General features: G+C 41.9%; 1 protein-coding gene across 3 annotated transcripts in view; it reads right to left on the reverse strand.

Annotated features, from left to right (window-relative positions):
- Positions 1 to 27,820, reverse strand: part of HS3ST5 (heparan sulfate-glucosamine 3-sulfotransferase 5) — a 468,752-nt gene that overhangs the window by 232,654 nt on the left and 208,278 nt on the right. For all 3 annotated transcript variants that reach the window (XM_073675877.1, XM_073675878.1, XM_073675876.1), the window contains exon 2: positions 13,946 to 14,123. The gene's annotated coding sequence lies outside the window, so the exon portion shown is untranslated. The remainder of the gene's footprint in view (positions 1 to 13,945; positions 14,124 to 27,820) is intronic.

Here is a 27,820-nt window from a genome sequence, read left to right on the forward strand (position 1 = left end):
TCATTTAGTGTAAAGGATTTATTTAAAAAAATAATAGTGTTTTCATGCACCGTCTCTTTAAAAAAGCCGGCCGGCAATTCAGCATCTGTACCCGACAATTTAGAATAGAAGGAATAGAGAATCATACATAGATTAGATAGATAGAAACATGTCAGTCACATATATATGAAATACAGTGACAGTGTTGATTACTGTACTTGTCATTTAGTGTAAAGGATTTATTTAAAAAAATAATAGTGTTTTCATGCACCGTCTCTTTAAGAAAGCCGGCCGGCAATTCAGTAGCGGTACCCGACAATTTAGAATAGAAGGAATAGAGAATCACACATAGATTAGATAGATAGAAACATGTCAGTCACATATATATGAAGTACAGTGACAGTGTTGATTACTGTACTTGTCATTTAGTGTTAAAATAAAGGATTTATTTAAAAAAAAAATTGGCGTGGGGTTCCCCTTAATTTTAGTCTCTAGCGGAGGTTAAGCAGACAGCTGGGGCAGATGTTTGAAGCCTGGGAAGGGGTTAATACCCACGGAGCTTCCCAGGCTACTAATATCAGCCCCCAGCTGAATACCTAGCCTTTACTAGCTATTAAAATGGGGGACCCCCCCCCAAAAAAAAATGACGTGGGGTCCCCCCTAATTTAATAGCTAGCAAAGGCTAGGCAGACAGCTGGGGGCTGATATTAATAGCCCAGGAAGGGTGCCATGAATATTGGCCCCCTCCCAGGCTAGAAACACCAGCCGTCAGCCGCCCCAAAAATGGCGCATCCATAGGATGCGCCAATTCTGGCACTTAGCCTCGCTCTTCCACGCTGCCCTGGTGCGGTGGCAGGGGGTAATAGGGCTGGGGTTCATGTCAGCGCCAGCTGCCATGAAGCCCAGGTTAGTAATGATGGGCGTCTATAAGACACCCCCATTACTAACCTACAAAGTGTTAAAAAGAAAAAACACACTACACCCAGAAAAAAATAATTTATTTGAAATAAAACACACAATTTTATTTAATTCTTAGTTTACTAAAAAAAAATAGTTACCTGTCCACGTTCCTGCGCTGATCTCCCATGCACAGCTGTCACATCTGGAGATGGTGACAGCTGTGCATGGCTGCTGTAAGCTCACGCTGCCGGGAACACGTCCGCTCCCGGCAGCGGGAGCCACTGACTGAGGTCACCGGAGTGCATTCAGGCAGCGCAGCTCCGGAGACCTCCTTTACGGCACTGCTGTACCGTGGAAATTTCTCACGATACAGCGGGGCCGTAAAGCAGCTAACCGGAGCAGCGCTGCCTGAACTCCGGTGAACCCGCTTATGCAATGACGGGGCTGCTTTACGGCCCCGTCATTCTAGCGGTGGCAGCGGTTCAGAGCGGTCACATTCTATGTGGCTGCTCTGAACTGGAGATCTTCGTGGGACACTCGTGGACTACTACGGAGGGGTAAGGATAAGGTTGTGGTTTATTATTTTATATTTTATTACAGGAGATCGATGGCTTCGGGGAATTAGGTGTCTAGGTGAGTATAGGTGTAGTTTTTTGTTTTTTACTTTATTTTAGGTGGCGATCGGCGGGGACAGGTAATGTATGAACTAATTTATTGTAGGTAACCACTGGCCACCAATGACATGTATTTAACATTTATTGGGGACACAGTAGGGCAATTTATATAGCAGGATCAGGCTGATGGGAACTACTGCTCCCATCGAGCTGATCCTGCTGGCAGGAGTGGACGGGGGACAGACATAGGCCGATGGGAGTAGTAGTGTCACATCGGCCTATGTCTGCCTGCACGCACACACCCGCACACATCGCACAGACACAGCGCACACCCACACACACCCCCAGACATCGCACAGACACCGCGCACACACACCCACAGACATCGCACAGACACCGCACACACCCGCACACATCGCACAGACATCGCGCACACCCGCACAAATCGCACAGACACCCACACACACCAATCATGACGGGTCTGGGAGGTGAGGCTGACCTGTGCGGCCGTGGGAAAGTTCATGTGAGTTCATGCAATGCAGTCAAGCATGAACTCACGTGAACCCTCTGAGGGCACCGCGGCGACTTCAAATGAACAGCTGATCGGCATCACCTGATACCTCAGCTGTTCATTTGAAATAACTGGCGGGAAAGCGCAGCACAGAACGGGAAAGCCGGCGGTGAAGTCTTTTCACTGCCGGCTTCACCGCCCGGGTCCTTCACTCCCCGCTCCTTGGTGCTGTGCTCCCCGCCCGGTCCTAACTTACGATCAGGATGGGGGGGAGCGGAGGATCGGGGTGGGAGGCTGCGGGGAAGCAGTATGGGGCTGTGTGATTGTTTAAACGCCGGCGGCTTTTTACCGCCCGCCGGCTTTTAAACAATCAGGAGAATTCTCCCACGCTGGGATGGCATTCTGATGACAGGCTGGATCTCAGCTGAGCGCTGCCATCCAGCTTGTCATCCTTCAGAGATACTGCAGAGCGCAGGCATTATGGGAACTTACGATTCCGGTATTCGATATTGTAAAAGTATCGGAATTAAGTATCGGAATTCCGATACCGCGAATATCGGCCGATACCCGATATTTCAGTATCGGAATGCTCAACACTAGTCATTATATGACCCTTTAATGCTCATTAGAATGACTGATTTAATAATACTCCAATTATTTGTATAGCCAGTAGAGGAAAATTTCTATTCAGGCTTGTAGCCTATATACGTGACATAAGATACATAGGGACACCTGCAGCCAATACATACACTCATTTAGCTGAGAAATTCTCAGTGTAATTAACATTTATGTGTAGACGACATGAAAATTCCCTTCCATTAAAAATGCAAAATAACAAAATTGAGATAATCTGAGTAAATTCTAACAAAAAGCAGAAATAATATCTTCACTGACAACATAATTCCATGACAGCTTCTCTGCAGCTGGAAATAAAACAGAATATTGGATAAGTCACCTGAAATTTTAGTTGTATTTAACAAAGAGAGGTAATAGTCTCCCTTACATTGGTAATTATATTATTTTCTGCAAATCCAGTTCCAGTAGCTGCAGCTGAAATGTAGCATATTACAAGCTAATAGCTGCAGTACAAACCTCTGGCATTCTTGGCAGGGGAATGGATTCAGAAATAATGCAATCACTGAACCAGGAGCCTGTCATTTCTATGCCATTTTCTACCCTAATAAAGCTCAATGGGCAAACCTTGGTACCACACTGCAAGCACAACACTATGTATTTGGAATCCTTCCAGGCTGGAGGAGAATATATAAACATATAAAGTGCAGTTATACAGGCATTAACAAAACATGAATACATAATACATAACAACAAAAACAGAAATGCAGAATAAATCGCTTCAATGTAACACGAGGAGCAAAGCACAATGGAATTTATTAGAACAAAAGGCATCAGTAAATCTACATAACAGAGATGGACACTGCTATTCAGGCATTCTCTACAACTGCATTGTGGTTTCCGTAATAAACACAAACCTTGACGCAGCGCCTGATGAGTCATCCTATGGACACCGGCGCTGACCGACAGAACCCAACGGCTTATTATGTTGTCTGTCGTGTTCCGCTAAGGTGTCTATCATTTTCATGCAGTTTTTTTTCTTTCAAAAGAGATGGAATCTGTGACCCCAATGTGAACTGAGCCTTTCGTGGTCATCCAGTCTACATACTTATATATTTTTTCATTTATATTCACCACTAGCCGTAGGGAAAAAAACTGCATCAAAAATGCATGTGTAAATCCAGTGTAAGGAGCATTCACACAGTTTGCCATTGATTCATCAAAGCTTTTACAACAGGAAATTAGAGTAAAACACTTTGAAAAGTCGTCTTTTTTTTTTTTTGCGCAACGCAGAATCGCGCAAAGACGTTGCGACTTTTGTTGTTTTCAAGCCAATTTGAAGCAACTCCGCCAAAATGGGAGGAGGTGGGAAGGAGTCAGGGTGGTAAAGGGCATGGATATATCTGCCATAAGTTCATTCAGCAAAAGTGTCAAAGTTTCTTCCGCCAGAAATGTTGTCGAGGCACACGCCACGTGTTGTGCACCTCTTAATTTGACACATCATATTCCACCGAGCCTATCAGTAAGACCAAGGCCCCACTATCAGTATTCAGTCAGTATTTTTTCTCAGGAGTGGGAGCCAAAACCAGGAGTGGGTGATAAATGCAGAATTGGTGACTTGTTTCTATTATACCTTTTCTCTGATTGTTCCTCACCTGGTTTTGGCTCCCACTCATGAGAAGAAATACTGACCAAATACTGACCAAATACTGATAGTGGGGCCGCGGCCTAAGACTCTCCTGTGCAACGCGAGTCTTAATATATCGACCCATTTGTTGGAATTTTTGCAAATATTAGGAAATGATGATTGTCTAATAAGTACTAAATATGAGCATTTACTTCAAACAACACATTTTGTAGATTGTACATTTTTTGCAGCATATTTTCAATAAATGAATGGCTTATTATAATTTACTGGTAATTTATAATACAATTATTTTTTTCCAAGGCACTAAAACTAATCATTGATCTTTGACAAGGACAATTGTATCTAATACAGAGAACACATTACCAGCATCTGTAAATATATTAATATAAAGCTGTCACTGAAAGCCTCATTAACTTCCCAGCATTTAGACCACATTGAGTCTCTTTTCCCAATCTACACTCATTTGATCAGATAGGTTTATCATTGAGACAGTTTCAATTTCCACTTTCCATCAAGTGGTGAGAATTAGAAGAACATGCTATAATTACAAAGATACTATTTTAGTTTCAAATAATGTGCTGTCAGTAGGTGAAATAATTAGACTTGTCTAAGTAAGCCAAGCCAACAGGACACTGTCTGATCCTAGAAATGTGAAGCAAACTCATCCAGTAATTTCAGACTTCTGTAAGTTGATCAACCTAAGTTTGTACTTTTGCACCAATTTTAGATTTCAGTTTTCTACTATTAACAACTCCTAAGAGTTCCTTTCTACAAAGCCATGATAAATATCTTAAAGGGAACCTGTCATGTTAAATAATGCATGATTAACCTGCAGATATGAGGTTAAACTGCAGGTTAATAACGTTCTGACACCGTACAGTGCCGGCACTGAGAGACCTGCTGCCCCCGGTAGCTTTGGTCTTTGAGCGACAGAGGTGTCGACAGAGGTGTCCATGGCACTGACTGACAGCCGGCCCTAATGATAAGCCGGCTGTCAGTCAGTGCTGGGGGCACAGTTACAGACACCACTCTCCATGCATAGAGCGGTGACTGAAATTGTTCTGGCGCCATCCCTGTGATTGAAAGAGCGAGACTGTCTGGGTGAATAAAGTTAATTTCCTCCCTGCAGCGGGGCTCTCCGTGTGGGTGCCGCACAGTGTCAGAATGCTATTAACCTGTAGATTAAACCCATATCTGCAGGTTAATAGCATTATTTTACATGACAGGTTCCATTTAACATGCTAAGAGAACAGTATGCTAATGATCCTCAGGAAGAAGTATCTGTTTTCTTTAAAGCACCACTCCAGCGTTTTTTTTCTATTTTATCGCTGGAGCGGTGCTACTAATCTAAGTTTCCAGCACCTGGTCTTATACTTACCAGTCGCTGTCTTCATCTGTTACCCGTGCCTCTCATGAAGTCTTCTGCAGGTTATAAAATGCTGGATCGCTCCAGTGTTTGCCAGGGGCGAGCCAGAGCGAGTCCAGAATGAGACTCTAGAATGAGGCTTTCATAGACTTACACTGAGAGCTTGTGACCGTTACCTCTGACTTTAGATCAGTCCTGTTGTGGTCACAAGGTGGTGGACTGGGACCACAATGGTACCAGGAAGAGCTGAAGGCAACGGCTGGTGAGTATAGTACTAGGGTAAGAGAACCTAGATTAGTGGCACCACTCCGGCGCAGAAAAAAAAATGCTGAAGAAGTGCTTTAAGAATATGGCTAGTGGTTCAGTTCTTACTTATTTTATGTAATTATTGTATGTTTTTGGCTAATAGTAGTATCATAAAGCGACAATATTTTTTGCATAAATTTCAGTCACTAGCTCATTCATATGAACGGGACTTGTAGAAATCTTGTGTTTGCCTCTAACCCCTTCACTCCCAGGGCGATTTTCCGTTTTTCATTTTCATTTTTTTCCCGCCCTTCTTTCAAGAGTCATAACTTTTTTATTTTTCTAGCCATACAGCCGTATGAGGGCTTATTTTTTGCAGGACGAGTTGTACTTTTGAATGACCCCATTCATTTTGCCACATAGTGTACTGGAAAATGGGAAAACAATTCCAATAGCGGTAAAATTGCAAAAAAGTGCAACTCCTCAATGTTTTTGGGATTTTTTTATTTATCATGTTCAATATATGGTAAAACTGACCTGGCAATATGATTCCCCAGGTCAGTACAAGAATGCAGATACCAATTTTTGCAAATTCAGCTGACTTTTTTATTGATACCATTTTGGGGTAGATGCAATATTTTGATTGCCTTTTATTGTATTTTATTGCAATGTTGTGGTGACCAAAAAAACGTAATTCTGGCGTTTTGATTTTTTTTCTTGTTAAGCCTTCAGATTAATTTATTTTACATTTTGATAGTTCGGACATTTCTGAACTCAGATACCAAATATGTGTGTTATTTTTTTTTAATTGTTATATTTTTAATAGGGCAAAAAGGGGGGGTGATTTGGACTTTTGTGGGGTTTTTTTTAGATTTTTTAAAAGTTTTATTTTTTATTTTAACTATATTTAATAGTCCCCTTAGGAGACTTGAAGCGGTGATTGTCTGATCACCTGTGCTACACATAGCAGTGCTTCACATACCAGTGCTTTAGCACTGTTATGTATAGCAAAAATCATGCTCTCCCTTGAACGCCGACCACGGCCCGTGGTTTACAGAAGGATCGTGATGACAGGCACAGGTTCATCAGCAGACCCCCGGCTATCATGAGAACCCATCGGCGCCTGGAGATCACGTGACGGGTGCGCTGATGGGTGGGATCAATGATGCACTTCTTGTCTGCGCGTGTTAAATGCCGCTCTCAGTTAATGACAGCGGCATTTAACTGGTTAACAACATGGGAGAGACACAGCCGAGGACGTAAATATAATTAACTAGCTATTGAGCCCGTTCTACGCCTGGGTGGCGTGCATTTTTATTGGTATATCGTCTCCCATGCTGGCATGTGCTGCCCCCATCCTGGTATTTGTGCTGCCCCCATCCTGTTCCTCCATCCTGTTATGTGCTTCCCTCATCCCTATCTTGGTATGCATGGCACGCCTCATCCATATCCTTTTAAGCATGGCACCCCTCACCACTAATCCTGGTATACATGGCACCACTCACCCCCAATCCTGGTATGCATGGCACCTCTCACCCCCAATCCTGGTATGCATGGCACCCCTCACCCCCAATCCTGGTATGCATGGCACCCATCATCCCCAATCCTGGCATGCATGGCGCCCCTCATCCTGGTACGCATGGCTCCCTCATACCCAATCCTGGTATGCATAGTACCCCATCCCTCATCCTTATCCTGGTATGCATGGCACCCCTCATCCTGGTATGCATGGCTCCCTCATACCCAATCCTGGTATGCATGGTACCCCATCCCTCATCCCTATCCTGGTACGTATGGTACCCCTCATCCTGGTATGCATGGTCCCCCTCATCCCCCAATCCTGTTATGCATTGTCCCCCTCATCCCCCAATCCTGGTATGTGTGGCCACCTCATGCCCTAATGCTGGTATGTGTGGCCCCCTCATCCCCAATCTTGGTATGTGTGGCCCCCTCATCGCTTTCACGCTGCACACATACAAAAAAACCCCACTTATACTCACCTTTCTTCCCTGTGCTCCAGCGTTGCGGTGTCCTGCTCTGCCGGACAAATCAGCAGAATGTATTAACTACTATGTAGGTAGGTCCACAGTGCAGTGGCCATGTGGCCTGTTGAGGAAAATTGGAACAACAATAATATGGACTGCCTCCCCATAATGAACAGTGGCAGCTAAGGGGGCAAGAGAGCAATGGGTACTGGTTTCCATGCTCTGGTGATATCTCAATACAGATTTATTTACTCCTGTGTCGAGACAGAATAAACTAGAGAACATATGGTCCTCAGATAAGGGCACAGAAAGTGCTAACAATTTGTAAATTTTTAATGCAGGTAAATTACCAAATTGATTTTTTAATAATTCTCTGGAAACCCCTGTAGGTTCTGTAGGTCAAATTATATATTATGTCCAGCTGTTGGCTGGATACATTTACATTCTCCAATGAGAGGTGGTGAGCAGATGAATGCAATGCAATCTGAAGACATTGGTTATATACACTGCTCAAAAAAATAAAGGGAACACTTAAACAACAGAATATAACTCCAAGTAAATCAAACTTCTGTGAAATCAAACTGTCTACTTAGGAAGTAACACTGATTGACAATCAATTTCACATGTTGTGCAAATGGAATAGACAATAGATGGAAATTATTGGCAATTATCAAGACACCATCAATAAAAGAGTGGTTCTGAAGGTGGAGACCACAGGCCACATCTCAGTACCAATGCTTTCTGGCTGATGTCTTGGTCACTTTTGAATGTTCGCTGTGCTTTCACACTTGTGTTAGCATGAGACGGAGTCTACAATCCACAGAAGTTGCTCAGGTAGTGCAGCTCATACAGGATGGCACATCAATGCAAGCTGTGGCAAGAAGGTTTGCTGTGTCTGGCAGCGTAGTGTCCAGAGGCTGAAGGTGCTACTAGGAGACAGGTCAGTACACCAGGAGACGTGGAGGGAGCCGTAGGAGGGCAACAACCCAGCAGCAGGACCGCTACCTCCACATTTGTGCAAGGAGGAACAGGAGGAGCACTGCCAGAGCCCTGCAAAATGGCCTCCAGCAGGCCACAAATGTGCATGTGTCTGCACAAATGGTTAGAAACAAACTCCATGAGAGTGGTATGAGGGCCCGATGTCCACAGATGGGGATTGTGCTCACAGCCCAACACCGTGCAGGACACTTGGCATTTGCCACAGAACACCAGGATTGGCAAAGTCGCCACTGGCGCCCTGTGCTCTTCACAGATGAAGGCAGGTTCACACTGAGCACATGTGACAGACGTGACAGAGTCTGGAGATGCCGTGGAGAGCAATCTGCAGCCTGCAACATCCTTCAGCATGACTGGTTTGGCAGTGGGTCAGCAATGGTGTGGGGTGGCATTTCTTTGGAGGGCCACACAGCCCTCCATGTGCTCGCCAGAGGTAGCCTGACTGCCATTAGGTACAAGGGTTATGAGATCCTCAGAATGACTCGCCCCCTGGGCCGTGTGGCACTCGGAACCGGGCAATAGGGAGTTGATGGGGGTAGTAGTGGCGACCCGGTCCCGTGGCTCAGGGTGGTCAGACCAGTGGCAGTCTTTTAGATGTTTTAGATAATGTCCGACTACGCCACCCGTGGAATGCGGTTATTAGGAACCGCCGCTGCAGGGCAGACCGCTGGGGCCGATGATGTATGCAGCTGGGATGGTGTGACTCCCCACGGGAAGAGTGCGGCCCCAGGGCAGTGTAGTGGATGGTGGGAGTGATGGTGGTGAGAGTCCCAGTACCGGTAATGCCGAAGGAGCGAAAAAGCACACAGACAATGTACTGCAGTCCAGGGTCTTTACTCACGGTTAATATCCAAGTCACTTCTGCAGGGAATGACTGCCCGAGCCGTGCTGCGTCCACCAGGTGAGGGGCTCGGTCAACTCCCAGACAGCTCAGGAGTATGGCTCAAGACCCCCTTTTGTCCTTTCTCTGGCCTGCCTCACCAGTGACCCACTTTTGTCCAGCTACCGCGGACTTGTGCGGTTAAACGTGGGCCCCATTCCCCGCTGTCCTATATGGTGCCTTCCTAGCAGGTTTGATGAGGTGTCGCACCAATAAATGATCACGACCTCCGGTCTTTGGCTGAGGGTTGTTTCTCCTCCACCAACCTGGGATCCGGTACCCTTAATCTGCCTGACCCTGCACCCTGGATTCTCGTGGGTTCTTAGGGTCCCTTCCACCTTCTTGTTCCTGAGCCCTTCTGTTTCTCTGTCTCTTCTTTGCTGTTCCTTTCTGTTTCTGTTCCTTTCTGTTCTTGTTCCTTTCTGTTCTTGTTCCTTTCTGTTCCTGGCCCTCTCCTCAGGTTTGCCTCATGGAGCTGGGCCCAGACTGAGCCACAGCTCCCTGTCAGCCCTCTCTGGCCGAACTCCTCTCTCTTCTCCTCCTGCTTGAACTGACCCAGAACTAAGATGGTGCCCACCTTTTATACCTCGCTCTAGAAACATGAGCCCAGGTGACCAGTAACCAATGGGCTCCTTCCTACGCTCAGGAACCAACCCCTATCTGCCCCTACAGCACTGGGTGTTCCACCCCCCCTCCCCACTCCAGACAGGGACATAGTCGGTCGTGCCTGCACTTCTGTCTAGTGGGAGCACCGTTGAGCTGTCCCTCGGAAATGGGGTGTGTGTGCTGTATGCAGCTAACTGAGCCCTGATCCATATTCCATCCTTACCCGGGAGTGGAATACCACACCTCTGGCAGAGGTGCAATACCCCTGTAGCGGCCGAACCCTCGGGGCGCTACAAGAACACTTGTGAGACCATATCCTGGTGCGGTTGGCCCTGGGTTCCTCCTAATGCAGGACAATGCCAGACCTCATGTGGCTGGAGTGTGTCAGCAGTTCCTGCAAGATGAAGGCATTGAAGCTATGGACTGGCCCACCCGTTCCCCAGACCTGAATCCGATTGAGCACATCTGGGACATCATGTCTCGCTCCATCCACCAACGTCACGTTGCACCACAGACTGTCCAGGAGTTGGCGGATGCTTTAGTCCAGGTCTGGGAGGAGATCCCACAGGAGACCATCCGCAACCTCATCAGGAGCATGCCCAGGCATTGTAGGGAGGTCATACAGGCACGTGGAGGCCACACACAATACTGAGTCTCAATTTGACTTGTTTTAAGGACATTACATCAAAGTTGGATCAGCCTGTAGTGTGTTTTTCCACTTTAATTTTGGGGTGACTCCAAATCCAGGCCTCCATTGGTTAATAAATTTGATTTCCATTGATGATTTTTGTGTGATTTTGTTTCAGCACATTCAACTTTGTACAGAACAAAGTATTCAATGAGAAGATTTCATTCATTCAGATCTAGGATGTGTTATTTGAGTGTTCCCTTTATTTTTTTGAGCAGTGTATATTTTAGCCAGTGGTGCCAAAAATGAGAACATCTTTCTATAAGAAAAGTAATAAACTTTTGTTCTACAGGTTTGTTATTTCGTAATATTCCATACTAATAAATCATATGATCACATCTAAATGACTGGTGGCTCAGCAGAAGAAATCCCTTCTCTTGATACTGAAGATAGAAGAAGCACTCCCATCAATATTTCTACCCAGCTAATTCTTCTCTTTTCCATTAGGTCTATGACATCACGTGATTAAAAACTGATTAGCTGAATCCTTCTAAGCTCTACATAGAAACAGGAGGTCAATTTTCCTTGCATGAGTCATAAGTCACTGAAAAAGTCCCTGACAGGGGGGAGGAGAAAGCAGCTGGGACAGGAGTTGAAGAGGGCAATGATAAATGCAGGGACAAGAGACTTCCTGTTTCTACATAGAGCAGAGAAAAGAGATGAATTAGCTGGGTAGAAAAGCAAAATAAGCAATTGTAAGTACACAGTGCTATAATAAGATGATTGCAATATATTAAGAGGACAAAAACTTTGCTGGGAGTGCTTCTTTAAAGTTACACAACCAAATGTCAGCAGGTGATCAGCAACATAATCTATGGACCCCTGAAAATTTGCTAATAATATTACAGATACAGTTTATGCACTTTTAGACAGATAATAGCAAAAAAAACTTCAAGAAAGATCTACAGAAAGAAATAAAATCCAACCAAATGAGCTACATTGCAGAATGCAGTCTATGACCGCTCTAAAATGTTCAGTTTTCTTCTTAAATGAGTTTGAACTATTTTACTGTCTGCACACTGATGGCAAGACACCTGCTGAGGGTAAGACTAGAAAATTATTGTAATCTGCATTCCCAAACTGATTAAGCGATAGGCACAGTCGAAACCCGTAGACTACAAACATACTTAAATTACTTCCTGCTGCTTTAAATTCCTGTTTTATTTCTGCTCCTACGTATGAGACCACCCTCGTTTGACTCTCATAATGTTAAAGTCATACATGAATAAAATTATCAAGATGAACTTCAGAATAATAGAACATCAAGATACAATCACTGTATAACTTACAGCGAACTCAAACACAAAAAGGGCAGTTTGATAAAATTAGACTACTCACTACTCCATTTTCTTAAGGATTGTGTGAAATGAGCAATTTATTGTAAAACACAATAAAGTACAGCAAATCATGTCACTTTTACAGCTCCACTTACTGGGAAAATACAAGCAGGACTAATATGAAAGGAGGAAAATGCCAAAATTATCATTTATTATATTAACCCGTCATCACCCATACAAACCTTCTACTCAAACAAAACTGTAAATGTAATTTTTGGACATTTTCACCTCACATCTCTGATGTCTTATAAACTAAAAGAGTAACCGTCTAATTCATTTTTATTTCATAAATCAATAGTGCACATAAAAATAAGAAACTTTGTAATATATTTTATCGGAGAAATCTACTCATTTCTCCCCCTAGATTGATCTTTCATTCTAAATTCATGGGTAAAAGCTGTAAAATCTGTCTTCAGTGTACATAAACTTTCACATTAGTGAGATTGAAGATGACAGTTGCTGCTGATAAAATTCTATGGAGATGGAAAGGGGAGAAGAAAAGAGCTAGAGGAAGACACAGACATTCTGCTGCAAGTTCTCCTGAAATGACACTTTTAATCTATGGTAAAAAAAAAAAAAAAGTTAAAGTGTGACTGTCATGTAAAGAGAACTTGCAGCAAGATGTCTGTGTCTGCCTCTCCAGCTTCTCCCTTCTTCTCCTTCCTCCAATCTCCATTGGATCTGAATATGTTAGTTAAAGGGATTGTCTGGAGTTAGGCTGCCCATTCCTATGAACAATCAGGTCTAATAATCATGCAATTTAACCACACCTTAAAGGGGTTGTCCGGCATTAGGTTACAAGTCTGCAGTCACTCTATGTGACTGCAGACTTGTGAACTGTCACCATTGCATGGTGTGAGGATTCTCCAGAACAGCGGTCATGTGGCCACAAGTATGTGATTTGCATCCTTCTGACCACATTCCGACTAGACTGTGTCCGGCCTTGCTCACTGCCCTTACAGTAAGCGACGCTGTGCCCATGTTTTTAGCACGTGATTGCATGTATGCAAATCACATACTTAGGATCATGGGTTCACCGCTCCCAGTGCTGGTACCAGAGAATCCTCACAGCGAGCAGTGCGCACAATGTCAGGATTCCCAAGTCTGCAGTCACATAGAGTGTAACCTAAGGCTGGACAGCCCCTTTAAGGTGCATTTCCATTGCACGATTATCAGGACTGATCATTCATAGGAATGTGAATTTCCTGATAATTGTTCAGTGTGAACAGCCTGCCAATCATGCAACAAACAAGCAAAATGTTGGGTGAAGCTAGCTTTTTGGCAGCACATCATCCTGGGAACACAGGACCTGTGCTGCCGAGAACAATGGTAGCCCACGCACACAGAAAGATCTATTGATTGTCCTGTTATTATATTATTACGTGGCCTCCCTTTCTAAACAGGCTACTAAATAACCATCAGTAGCAAGTATATACCTATTGGCGGTCATTTAACGCAGAAGATTGGAACAAGTAACATACAAATATTGTATCGTAGCACAACTCTGGGTTATCATTGAATATGTTTAGACTTTATGTCAGACATGAAATGTAGTCGCATTAATGCAGTCCATTATAGACAACAATGCAATGCTTCACTCGCTTCCATTAACTAACCTTTGTGTTCTTCTGTGCATCCAGACAGCCCGGCTCATCTGAATAAGATCAACGGAAATCAGCTTTCATTCATCTGAAAATCTCCTGTTATTTAAAGCCGCTTTTGCTCACAATGATTTTCATAGGGCCATCTTGTAGGTCATTCATCTTTGCATTGAAGCTCTTATATTTGGGAAATCTGGAAAAGAAGTACAATTAAATTGTATTGTATTTTCATCTATTGCAAAGGATGGAAGTTTAATAATGTTTTGTAATGCACTGAAAAATGAAAGCCCCTGCAGAACATTTTAGTAATTTTAAGACGTAGTCACACTTGCATTTGTCTGGCACATGTATTGTCAAAAAACCCACATAAGGATGAAACCATTGTCAGACTTCATTCATATCTAACGGATGCCAGCTATTCAAATACATCATTTTTCATCAGTTTGTGAGTTCATTCGAGATCCTAAAAAAAGCACCCTTAAAACATGTGACATGGGTTCAAGTATGAAAAACGTAAAAGTACACGTGCAACTTGTCTCAAAGTCATCCCTTTCACATAAAGGGTATTCCCATTTCAGAATTTTTTATCTGAAGCTGGAATATATCTCTTCACTGCCCCCAGGGGGACAGGACTCTGGAAACAGTAAAGTGTGCTGCACTATACTGTTTTCTCATAGAAGTGAACTGGTATTATAGTATCAACATAGCACAGCAAGGTGGGAATATGCCTTAAAGGGCTACATTATACCATCTAAAAAGCCATTCTTACTGATACAAGGTGAGGTTAGGACACTAGATCCCAGCAGCACAATGTTATATGAGGGAGAGATGCAAAATACTGAGGCACACCCACTGTGCAATCATACTAAAAGTTCCCAGCCCTACCATTAAATGTAGTGCACCATACTATTAAATCACACCTCCAAACTTTTGAATGACAGGAAGATGGAATATGTATTGTGCATAAAGATAATTTTTAAGTTAAACCACAACCCTAGTCTCACTTGGTCCTGTTTGTGTAACCACTCAAAAATAGGGCCCCTAATGAAGCCATTTAGTGTTCCCACGGTACAACATCTCTTTTCTGGTCTGCCAATACCACACAATATGATTATCTCATAATTACCCTTTACACAGTATGATGCCTCCACCATATACACAGTATGATGCCCCCCATGGTGCTTCACCCATGCACACAGTGTGATGTCCCCAAACTGCATTACACCTTACAAGTAGGATGCCCATGCAGTACAATCTACTCCACAATGTACACTGTGTGCCCAATTATTAGGCAAGAGAGTATTTTGTTCAGATCATCATGTTTATGCTGATTTTCCAACTACAGCACTGTATAAACTTGAATGCTTATTGGATGAAGAATATTAGGGTATGGGAATTTGTGTAATGAGGGGGTGTGTGGCCTAAGGATATCAATACTCTTTAACAAGGTGTGCAGAATTATTAAGCAGCTTGTTTTCCTCAGGCAAAATGGGCCAAAAAAGAGATTTAACTGACTCTGAAAAGTCAAAAATTGTTACAAGTTTTACATAGGCATGCAGCACCTTTGAAGTTGCTAAGATATTGGAGGGTAATCACAGAACCATCAAAAGTTTTGTTGCAAATAGTCAACAGAGTCACAAAAATGTGTATTGAGATAAAAGAGGCACATTAACTGTGAGAGATTTGAGAAGAATCAAATATGACATGATCAGGAAGCCATGATCCTTCAGTGCTGTCATATTCCAGAACTGCAACCTCTCTGGAGGGCCCAGAAGTACAAGGTGTTCGGTGCTCAGAGACATGGCCAAGGTAAGGAAGGCTGAAACCTGACCACTACTGAACAAGACACAAAAGTGAAAACATCAAGACTGGGCCAAGAAATATCTGAAGATAGAGTTTTCAAAGGTTTTATGGACTGATGAGATGGAAGTGACTCTTTATGGACCAGATGGATGAGCCATTGTACTGTATTGTACTTCTATGGGCTGGTATTATTAAAGATGAGCTAGTTGGAACTTTTTGGGCTGAAAATGAACTCAAATCAACTCCCAAATCTACTGCCAATTTTTAGAAGACACTTTCTTCAAGCAGTGGTCCAGGAAAAAAAATCTGCATCTTTTAAGAAAATCATGATTTTCATACAAGACATTTCTCCATTGCATGCATCAAAGCCCACACTGCTTGGCTAGCCAGTAAGGGTCTTAAAGATGAAAGAATAATGACATGGCCCCTTCCTCACCTGACCTAAACCCTATTGAGAACTTGTGGGTCCTTCTTAAATTGGAGATTTACATTCAAGGAAACCTTACACCTCTTTGAACAGTGTCTGTGAGGCTGTGGTTGATGCCCAAAAAGTTGATCGCAAACAGATTAAGAAACCGACAGACTCCATGAATGGAAGATGCATGGCTGTTATTGAAAAGAAGGGGGGCTATATTGGTCACTGATAATCCTTCAAAGTGTCATAAATTAATTTTTGTACATTTTCAGTTGTTTGGATATTATTGTCACTTTAACAGATGAACATATACAATTGAGATGGCAAAAAAATTACATTTTTCATTTAGTTGCATAACAATTCTGCACACTGACAGTTCTCCAATAATTATTCTGTCATAGATATTTTACTAAAAAAAAACAGAAACTCCCTTTTACTTTCTTAAATAATGAGGTTTCAGATTTATTAAATCCAGTATATGAAGGTCAAGATTACCAATATTATCACTATACAAGGGCAAATAATACTGCCTCACCATGACCACATATTACCACCACAAAATGACTGAATACTACCACCATTAATACCATGATTAAAAATTAATAATAGCCCTCTAAACTCCCCAAATTGGAAAGTGGCTGGAACAATTCCAAATAAGTCGACTTTTCTCTGAAACTGTTGAATGGATTGGTTTGAAAATCTCGTCAGTGATGGTCAATTGTCTATCATTTGTGATCCTGTCAAGTTCAACTGCCTATGATAAAAACTACCCCTCCGGTGCACCCCTAAACTCAAATCCTTGGTTGAATCAGTATGCTTTCAAAGGGGCCCAAAAGTGTCTGGAAGCTAGTCAAGAAATCGGAATGTTTATCCCCATTTTCAGGAGTTTTGCATATGTACCCCTTAGAATTTACCCCCTAAAATGTCATGTTACGCAAAGAGGCAAACATTAGGTTCATCTCTTCACATCTACTGATCATTCTAACCAATTTGCATCATTAGATTAACTGTCAAGAGCCACCAAGGGGTAAAAGCACCCTTAACACCCCCCCTCCTAAAAGTGTGTGGGAAGTTGGGGCATTTTGGACACAGTCAACATGGGTTGTGGTGTGTAATGCTGTAGTAAGGCATGCCCCAAATTTTTGTTCCACTACTGGCACTCCAACTTTCATTTTGGGGGGGGGGGGGACAAAAAGACCCCAAATTTCAACCCAATGAAATTACTATTCGCAATGGAGGGAAAAAAAATTCAAAACTTGGGTCAAAAGGTGGTGTAAGCCTCCTCTCCATCCTCCCAAAACCCTGTTACTGTATGAAAGAAGAAACCACCCCTTTCAACTTCTTTTTCACGTCTGCACAATGGAGATGTGATATTAAAAAATAAAAACCTTGTGTTGCTCAAATATGCAGCCACCATTCCATGATGTGGCAAGTTTTACATGCTAAAACTGGTGAAAGGTCCTCTTTAAACTATGCACTTATCTGCTAAAATGGACTGCTCCAATCAGTAATTAATTAGAAAACCTCTCGTAGAGACTCTGGAACCTGTAGTTCAATATTCAATAATCTATGAAATTTATGAAATGTTTTGACACCTGTTTATGAAGAACTTGTCTGGGCAGGCATGTAGTTGATTGTCTACATGATCATAATAATTAGTGCTCTTCAGTCAAAGAAACGTACCGCATGGTAAACAGGGAGGCAGAACGGCTAAATCTTGCATTCTGGAATCAACAAGTCATGAAAGAAGCCTTCAGAAAATAAAGAAAGTAATGCTACAGATCTAAATGTTTAATGGAAGTCTGAATGAAATTATTACCAAGTCCTTGATGTGGTAATACAGACATTAGTGTTGCCTTCATAATCTCAGCACAGGTTTGTATCATAGTAACTGAATACAATGATATATGTTCCAGTGCACATGAGCAGATCGTATCTTCAGTAGAACAATAACTCTGCTTAATTAATTAATATATTTTTTAGGTAGATAGTCAACAGGTTGACAGCTTTTAAAAGGGTTATCCATGATTACAAAACAAAAGTTTATTTACCCCAGAAATTGCACCATTCTTGTCCAAAGGCCGTGACTGGTATTATTCTTATTTAGTGAATTGGTATGACCAGACACAAACAATAGACATAAATGGCACTTAAAAATGGTTCTTTAAAATAAATTAAGTGCAATCCAAAATAACTGGAGACAAGTGAATTTTTAATTCAAATTCACAAGCTTCAGCAAATTTTTCCAAACATAAATACTGCAAATGCACATATGAAAAGATGATTATAATATGCTGAGTAGTGTTGAGCGATACCTTCCGATATCGGGAAATATCGGATCGGATTGGATCGGACCGATACCCAAAAAATATCGGACATCGCCGATTCCGATACCGGAAACCAATGCAAGTCAATGGGACACAAATATCGGAATGAAAATAAACCCTTTCTTTCCTTGTAGGTTAATTCTACATGAAGGAAAACAACTAAGAATAATGTAGAATGTATTACATGAAAAGCCGGCAATTCAGCAGCGATCCTTTGTTGTGTGAAGAGAATGGGGCATCAGACTGCGCTGCTCGCCTGTCAGAATTATGTACCAGAGGAATCCAAGTCGATGTAATGATAAAATAGACTTTATTTCTACGTGTTTCGTGGTGATCACACCACTTCCTCAGGACAGTCTAGATCTGCTAACCACAGATCTATCTCTAACCTCCCCTTCATCTTTAAACATTTGGAAGCTTGGTCTACTCCTGTCTAATTCTCTATCTTTCAGATAATCCTCTTCTTCACCTTTACAAGATCTTTTTTGCTCTCTAGCCTCTGGAGAAACTGCCCCTTATTAAAGTCTCTAACGATCTACTATCGCTCCTTCAGTGTATCTTTTGTTGGCTCCTCTTCTTCTTCTCCTCTTTCCCTTATTATCGGAGTTCCTCAGGGGTCAGTCCTAGGTTCCTTCCTCTTTTCTCTATATACCGACCCTATTGACAAATCATCAGCAGATTTGGTTTTCAGTACCATCTCTATACTGATGACACCCAATTATACACATCGTCTCCTGACATCCCCCCGCATTACTACAAAATACCAGTGACTATCTTTGTGCTGTCTCTAATATCATGTCCACCCTGTATCTGAAACTGAATATTTCCAAAACTGAACGCCTTGTGTTTCCTCCCTCTGTTAAACTACTTAAACCAGAAACTGCCATTTCCATGGGTCGTTCTACCATAATGCCCAAGCCGCACGCTCGCTGTCTTGAGGTTATATTTGACTCAGACCTTTCCTTCACTCCGTATATCTAATCACTCACCTGCTCATGTCCTCTTCGCCTCAAAAACATCTTTAGAATCTAAGTAGTGATGAGCGAGTATGTTCGGTTAACCCTTTCAGTGAGTATGCTGAGGCGAGTACCGAATATCTTCATTGTGCTCGGTGTTATGTTTGAATCACTCCCGTGTGCATGATTTGCGACTGTTTGATAGCTTTAATACATGTGAGGAATGTGAAAGAAACAAGCATTCCTCACATGTATTAAAGCTATCAAACAGTCGCAGATCATGCACACGGGAGTGATTCAAACATATCACCGAGTACGCTGAAGATACTCGGTACTCGCCTGAGCATACTCGCCGAAAGGGATAACCGAACATACTCGCTCATCACTAAATCTAACCTTTCCTTATCTTTGACACAGCAAAAACTCTTACTGTTGCTTTGATTCATTCTCATCTGGACTACTGCAACTCCCTATTAATCGGTTTCCCTCTTACTAAACACACTCCTCTCTAATCTATTCTGAATGTAGGAGCCAGAGTCATATTTCTGCCCAACTGCTACACCGATGCTTCTACCCTGTGCCAACCATTACACTGGTTGACCATATGCTACAGAGTCCAATATATACTTATCAATCTCACCCACAAAGCTCACCACAGTATTGCACCGCCCTAGATTTCCTCTCTCTTCTTGATCTACCATCCTACCGATGCTCTCCGCTCTGCTAATGATTATAAACTAAGAACCTCTATCCTCTGAACCTCACACTGCTGTCTCCAGTGCTTCTCTTGAGCTGCACCAGTGATCTGGAATGCACTACCCCAGAGAATTTGGTTAATTCCCAGTCTCCACTGTTTCAAGCTCTAAAATACATATCTTTAGACTGGCCTATCACCTCACCTCCCTGTTCTCCCTTCCTAATTTGTTTTTCCAGAAATCTGGTCACTTGTATCACCACCCTCCATGTACTCAATAGCAATTAGTATTTGGACATACACAGATACTGGCTGATGACTAATGACCAGTTCTTTCATCAAAATTTAAATACCCCTTTTTAATTATTATACTGATGGCTAGACCATTCACAACAAGCATCAACCCTATTTCCTGACAGAGTGTAAGCTTGCGAGCAAGGCCCTCATGCCTTGTTGATTTATGTACTATTCAGTAACATCTGATATTTTCTGTACATGTCCCCTGTATAAATAAAAGTTATGATTAATACCATAAATGGCTATGGTTAAATGGTTGACATCCGTTCTTCACTTCTTTGCTGTCACACAATATCTGTTGCTGAGCTATGAGCTGTGACATCCACTTACGATCCACATTCACTCCAATACGGCTACCACATTCCCTGACTTGGCTTTTATACAGCCTATAATTGTTCCTCCTGATTGGCTGTGCTATACCATAAAATATGATACCTGAAAGACAATATGGCCCAGCTGTGACTGAGGTAATGCGAGATTTCTCTGGCTGATGTAATTTTCTTAAATGTACAAATTGGTGGCGGCCATCGATTCACAAATTGTTTAAATTTGCCGGGTTCAGTGATCTCCCAACAATTTGAGACAAATTTCAATCACATTGAATCAATTGCTCATCTGTAAGAAGAACCTCTCCAAACATGAAATAAACAATGGCAACAAAACACGAGGTTTGACAATCATCTAAAATGAATGAAAGAATAGAAGAAATCCTTGTGTTTACTATATCAGTGGAGAGTTATTTTTATCGAGACATAATAGAAAATCTGCTGTTCACAGTGTTTCACTTTTGACTTTTCTATTCACAGGACATGTAAGAAACAGCTTGGGGAGAGATGAGATAAACATTGATGTTATTGCTGGATGGAGTTTCCAAGTCCTGGTCCTCATGTATCCTTAAAAGGTCATGTATTGAAGATTTTCTTAAGATTGAACAGGTGATATAATTGCTTTCAGTGTATTAGTATTTTCAATGTATGTTCAGTCTACATGAAATTCTGGAACATGACCTGTTGGGGTTGCCTGAGGCCTAGAGTTAAGAAACATTGTAACTAAGATAAAAACATTTGCATTTGTTTTCCATTCCTAATCTCCCATGCTTTACATTTTTGAGGGGTAACATTTCTCCTTGCGGAGAGTGACGAGTTAAGCATGTCACAGTGAGGAGACTTTTAAAGCCGCAATGCTCCTCTGGGAAATATGCAAATTGTCTCTTCAGAGAGGAAGAGGACCAGAACTCTAGTGCCACCTACAGGAAGTAGCAATCCTAAAAGTCAATAGTGACCCTTTAACGAGCCTTATCACATGACAAAGGATATAAGCCAAACCAGAAATTCAATTTGCAGACTCTGTGTTTCGGGGTATTGACTTTTAGGATTGCTACTTCCTATAGGTGGCACTAGAGTTCTAGTCTTCTTCCTCTCCGAAGAGACAATCTGCATATTTCCCAGAGGAGCATTGTGGCTTTAAAAGTCTCCTGACCATGACGTGCTTAACATGTCACTCTCTGCAAGGAGAAACGTTACCCCTTAGATACTGTCAGATGCCTCTCAAGCAGCCAAACCAGAACTCACACTTTGCACTGACGAGGGGCCGTACCCTGAAACACAGCGTCTGCAATTTGAGTTTCTGGTTCTTGCTTATATCCTAAGTCATGGTATAGGGCTCTTTAAAGGGTCACTATTGACTTTTAGGATTGCCACTTCCTGTAGGTGGCACTAGAGTTCTGGTCCTCTTCCTCTCTGAAAAGACAATTTACATTTTTGACTAACCTCATTTGTACTATATAATATCTCAGAATGGCTTATATGGTCTTTGGATGTTCTTATGTGATGTTATGTGATTTGTTTATCAAAAAAGTGCTATAATTTTTTCATAATGTTACAAGCAAAAAGATTTGGAATTTAAAAATTAGAAAAAAATTCTAATGTTTACATGAAAATCAACGAAATGTCTTCTGGTCTTTAAAATACAATTGTTCTTGTTAACATAGTAGTAGAAAATTATGTAGTCCCGAAAGGCAACAGACCCCTGATGAGCCAAACTTTCCACATTTCCATGTTCCACTTACTCAGCTAATAAAAAACTTACCTAATCATGTATTTTATTTCATTCCTAAATTAAGAATCAATTTTCAATCTTGAATTTAAATATGAATCCTATCTATATAGACAAGTACTGTGTATGTTAGGTTCAAGTTACACAACAATTTTGTTTTTCGGTAAAACTTGTGTTTCCGCGCAGCAGGAGCATTGTGAATGGTCTCTCCAAAGCTATACACAAGTATATGGATATTTATCTCTATACAATTACATACATCTGCCATAAGGCGCATAAATAAGGAAATTACTGCATGGTATATACTTTGTATACAGTTGTACTGAAAAATGAAATCAACCACCCCCTGCAGGATCATAACTACAGGATTTCCCACTAAAGTATAACTTTTATTTTTCCGCCTACGCACCTGTAGGGGGGCTTATTTTTTGTGGGACAAGTTTTTATTTTTAAATTTACCATGCATACGGTAAAACTGAGCTGGCAATGTGATTCTCCAGGCCAGTACAATTCTGCAGATACCAAACATGCAGAATTTTTTTTTTATTTAAGTGGTGAAAAAAAATTGGAAATTTGAAAGAACAAAACAAACTTTTCTTGTGTCGCCATTTTCCGAGACCCATATTGCTTTAATTTTTCGGGATCTTGGGCTGGATGTAGGCTTATTATTGTGTACTGAGGTGACATTTTTATTGACCATTTTGAGATAGATACAGGGTTTTGTTTGCCTCTTATTGTATTTCATTGAAACTTTGCGTGTCCAAAAAAAGGTAATTCTTGGGTTTTGATTTTTGTTCTCATTTCGCCGTTTACCAATCGGATTAAATGACATTATATTTTGATAGTACGGACCTTTACAAACACAGCGATACCAAATATGTGTATTTTTTATTTTGTTTTCTTTTATTGGTGCAAAAGGTGAGTGATTTGAACTTGTGTTTTTATTTTTTTTTTCATATTTTTTTAATTTAACCCCTTAATGACCGGAGCATTTTTCATTTTTTGCTCCCCTTGTTCCCAGAGCCATAACTTTTTTATTTTTCCGTCAATATGACCATGTGAGGGCTTATTTTTTGCAGGACGAGTTGTACTTTTGAACGACATTACTGGTTTTACCATATTGTGTACTGGAAAATGGGAAAAAAATTCCAAGTGCGGTGAAATTGCAAAAAAAGTGTTTTTCTTTTTTTTACCATGTTCACTGGATGCTAAAACTGACCTGCCATTCTTATTCTCCAGGTCATTATGAGTTCATAGACACCAAACATGTATAGGCTCTTTTTTATTTAAGTAGTGAAAAAAAAAATCCAAAGTTTGCAAAAAAAAAAAAAAAATGGCGCCATTTTCTGAGACCTGTAAAGTCTCTATTTTTTGTGATCTCAGGACAGGTGAGGGCTAGTTTTATCACGCACCGAGCGGACATTTTTATTGATACTATTTTGGGGTAGATCCGATGTTTTGATCGCCCGTTATTGCATTTTATTGCAATGTTTTGGGGACCAAAAAAAAACGTTATTCTGGCGTTTAGAATTTTTTTCTCGTTACACAGTTTACTAATCAGATTAATTTTTTTTATGTTGATAGATAGGGCGATTCTGAACGCGGCGATACCAAATATGTGCATGTGTGTTTTTTTTTTTATTGTTTTATTTTTATTGTTTTATTTTGAATGGGGCGAAAGGGGGGTGATTTAAACTTTTATATATATATATATATATATATATATATATATATATATATATTTATATATATTTTTAGAAACATTTTTTTTTACTTTTTGTTTGCTTCAATATTCTCTACGGTAGACTAGAAGCTGCAGTTGCCTGATCGGCTCAGTTGCATACAGGCGATGAGCAGATTGCCTGTATGTAGCAGATTTGCTCACTTGCTATGAGCACCGACCACTGGGCAGTGCTCATAGCAATCTTTACATGACAACCACAGGGGTCTGCTGCAGACCCCGGGTTGTCATGCCAACCCATTGGTGACTCGGGGTCACCGATGGGTTGGGTAAGTGACGCGCTTCCGGCGCAGCGCTGTGAAATGCCACTGTCAGAGATTGACAGCGGCATTTAACTAGTTAACAGCCGCGGGTGGATCGCGATTCCATGCGCGGCTGTTGCTGGCACATGTCAGCTGTATAAATTAGCTGACATGTGTCCGGAGCCCGTGCTCGGAGGGGGTTACGACGTGGTGCGTACTATTACATACCACATCGTAAAGGGGTTAAAAACCTTTTACTGTATTTAATAGTCCACTTAGGGGACTGAGGGGGTGTGTAGACGATCTGGAGCCGCTGGGGGTTTGGTGCTGCGGACTTATGCAGCGTCAAACCCGCAGCAACCAGCTGTCACAGCATAGTGAATAGGATTTGTACAAATACCATATCCACTATGCGTCTCTGTTGCACCATCGGAAACTGACATGCGGCGCATCTTTCCAGAATGCAGCATGTCAATTTCTCCTGTGGGTCCACATGTGGACTTTCCCCATAGACCTAATCTCTTTGGGGAAATCCCGTAGGTTAAAAAAAAAACGAAAAAAAAAAGGCGGAGCTTTACATATCCGCGAGCGGCCCCTCCGCAGCGTCAGGGCCGGAGGTTGGAATGCTCGTCTGCACATACCCTTAAAGCTGCAATCATCTGATCACTCATTCTATACATAGCTGTGAATCAGCACTGCTTTGTAGAGTAAAAATCATGATTTCCTATGAACACCAGCTACAAGCTAACTTTCACAGGAGGATCTTCATGACAAGCATGGAGGTCTTCAGCAGACTTCCGATTGTCATGACAATCCATCGCACATGCCCTGGGATCACGTCACGAGTGCGCCAATGGACGCATAGAGTGACGCGACCCCCTGCTAGCACGTGATAAATGCCGCTGTCAGAGATTGACAGCAACATCTAACAGGTTAACAGCCGTGGATGAATCTCCATACCCCAAAAGACTCACAGCAGTAATTGCGGCAAAAGGTGGTCCTACAAAGCACCGACTCAGGGAAACTAAATACTAAGGCACATCACAATTTTCAGATTTACATTTTTAAAATATTTAGAAAACCATATATCATTTCCTTTACACTTCACAAATACATATCACTACGTGTTGGTATATCACATAACATCCCAATAAAAAACATTTAAGTTTGTGGGTGTAACTGAAAAAAATGTGGAAAAGTTCATGGGGTATGAATACATTTTCAAGGCACTGTAGAGGAGATTTAACAGGTAAGTAATGATTTTTTCTATTATTAAGTATTATTAGTTTTATATGACCCATTTTCTGTGACTGTTTTCTTGTAGCTCCGGCAGACCCATTAAAGTTGAAGTCTTAATAGTTATTTAGTACCGTATATAGTCTTTTCCTGTTTACCAAACAAGAAATACATCCTAAAAGGACATAAATGAAATGTTTGTATTTCTCCTTTGCTGGATTTATTATGCATTGCTTATATAGAGCTATCATACTCCACAGACATCATCATCACTGTCCCCGTCGGGGCTCACAATCTAGATTCTCTATCAGTATGTCTTTGGAGTGTGGGAGGAAACCAGAGAACCCAGAGGAAACCCATGCAAACACGGGGAGAGCATACAAACTCCTTGCAGATGTTGTCCTTGGTGGGATTTGAACCCAGGACCCCAGTGCTGTAAGGCTGCAATGCTAATCACTGAGCCACCATGCTTTCATGTGTTTATTTCATTGTGTTGCCTAAACAAACTGCATAAAAACACAAGTGAATCAGAGATATCTAACACTTTAGATATGGAAAACCCAAGAGCTGTCTGAAAAAATTTGAAAAAAGTGAATCTGTCCATCTGAGAGCAGCATGATGTAGGGGCACAGACCCTAATTCCAGGGATGTGTCACTTACTAGGCCTCTTGCTGCAATTTAGATAAAAGCACTGTTTTATCTGCTGCAGGTCCACCAGTTCTCTAATTCTTGAGCTCTGTATAGCCCCCCCCACTCCACTGATTGGCAGCTTTCTGTGTACACTGTGTATAGGCAGAAAGCTGCCAATCAGTGTTGGTGATGTGATTATGCAAAGCTCTTGAATATGGAGGACTACTAGGTTTACTAGTCCTCTAGTGATAAAATCATTGTTTTATCAGCAGGTTATCAAAATAACAGCGAGCAGCCCAATAAGTAACACATCGATGGAATCAGGGTCTCTGTCTCCACATTATGCTGCTCTCCGATTAGGTGGCAAAAACCTAGTGACAGATTCCCTTTAGTAAAAATTAGTTAAATATTTCCCTAATTGCAACATCCTTAAAAGTGTAGTCTTTACATTTTTTTTAAACCATTCTGGTCATGCATGGCAGAATATAACTGTTATGATCTGCTACCAGAGCTAAGGAAAGAGAGGAGATCTGTCCCTATGATAGAACTCAGCTTAATCCCTACGATGTAACAGGGGACCTGATCCTGCGATCAGACCTGCTAAAGTCCTAAGCTAGTCTGTACGGAGACCTATAGATGTGGGGAAGGAATCCCTACAAGTACTAAGGACTGGGAGGAAAATGGGACACCTCCTAACAGAAATAGTAGCAGACAGACGAACAAACAAAATATATAGAACATAGAGGTCCGTAGACCAAGCAAACTAACAGAGTTAGATACAGAGCACAGGCTAGCTATAAAGTAGTTAAACAATGAAGTCCAGCAAAGCCAGAAGGGCGGAGCAGGATTAAATAGGCCAACAAGGTCATGTGACCAGCAAAGGAAAAAAACTAAGAACAAGGTTCTAACAGTACCCCCCCTTCTAAGAGGATCCTCCGGATCCCCTAGGACCAGGCTTATCAGGAAATCTCCTGTGAAACGCTCTGATAAGTCTGGACGCGGAAACATCATCCGACCTCACCCAAGAGTTATCCTCAGGTCCGAAACCTTTCCAGGCCACAAGATACTGCAAACTACCTCTATGCCGTCTAGAGTTGAGGATGCGAGAAATTTCATATTCCCCGTCCTCCACCACCGGAGGAACAGAGGCAGAGGCGTCACAATCCGATACAACAGCTTTTTTCAACAGAGAGACATGAAATACCGGATTAATTCTCCAGGAGGTAGGAACCTCCAACCTAACAGCAGATTGGTTGACAACCTGAAGCACCTTAAAGGGCCCTACAAACTTGGGACCCAAATTCTTAGAAGGAATCCTCAACCGCAGATTCCTAGAGGACAACCAAACCATGTCACCAACAGCGAACAAAACCTCCTGTCGTTTCCTATCAAAGTAGTCTTTAGATTTTCTGTTGGCCTCCTGAAGATTACCACGCACATCCGTCCAAACTCTCTCCAAATCACCGGAAAAATTCTCCTCCTCAGGCACGGCAG

The sequence above is a fragment of the Phyllobates terribilis genome, unplaced genomic scaffold (genome assembly GCF_046119375.1).
Source record: "Phyllobates terribilis strain yellow unplaced genomic scaffold, ASM4611937v1 Scaffold_3__8_contigs__length_932513732, whole genome shotgun sequence".
In the NCBI taxonomy this organism is placed as follows: Eukaryota; Metazoa; Chordata; class Amphibia; order Anura; family Dendrobatidae; genus Phyllobates; species Phyllobates terribilis.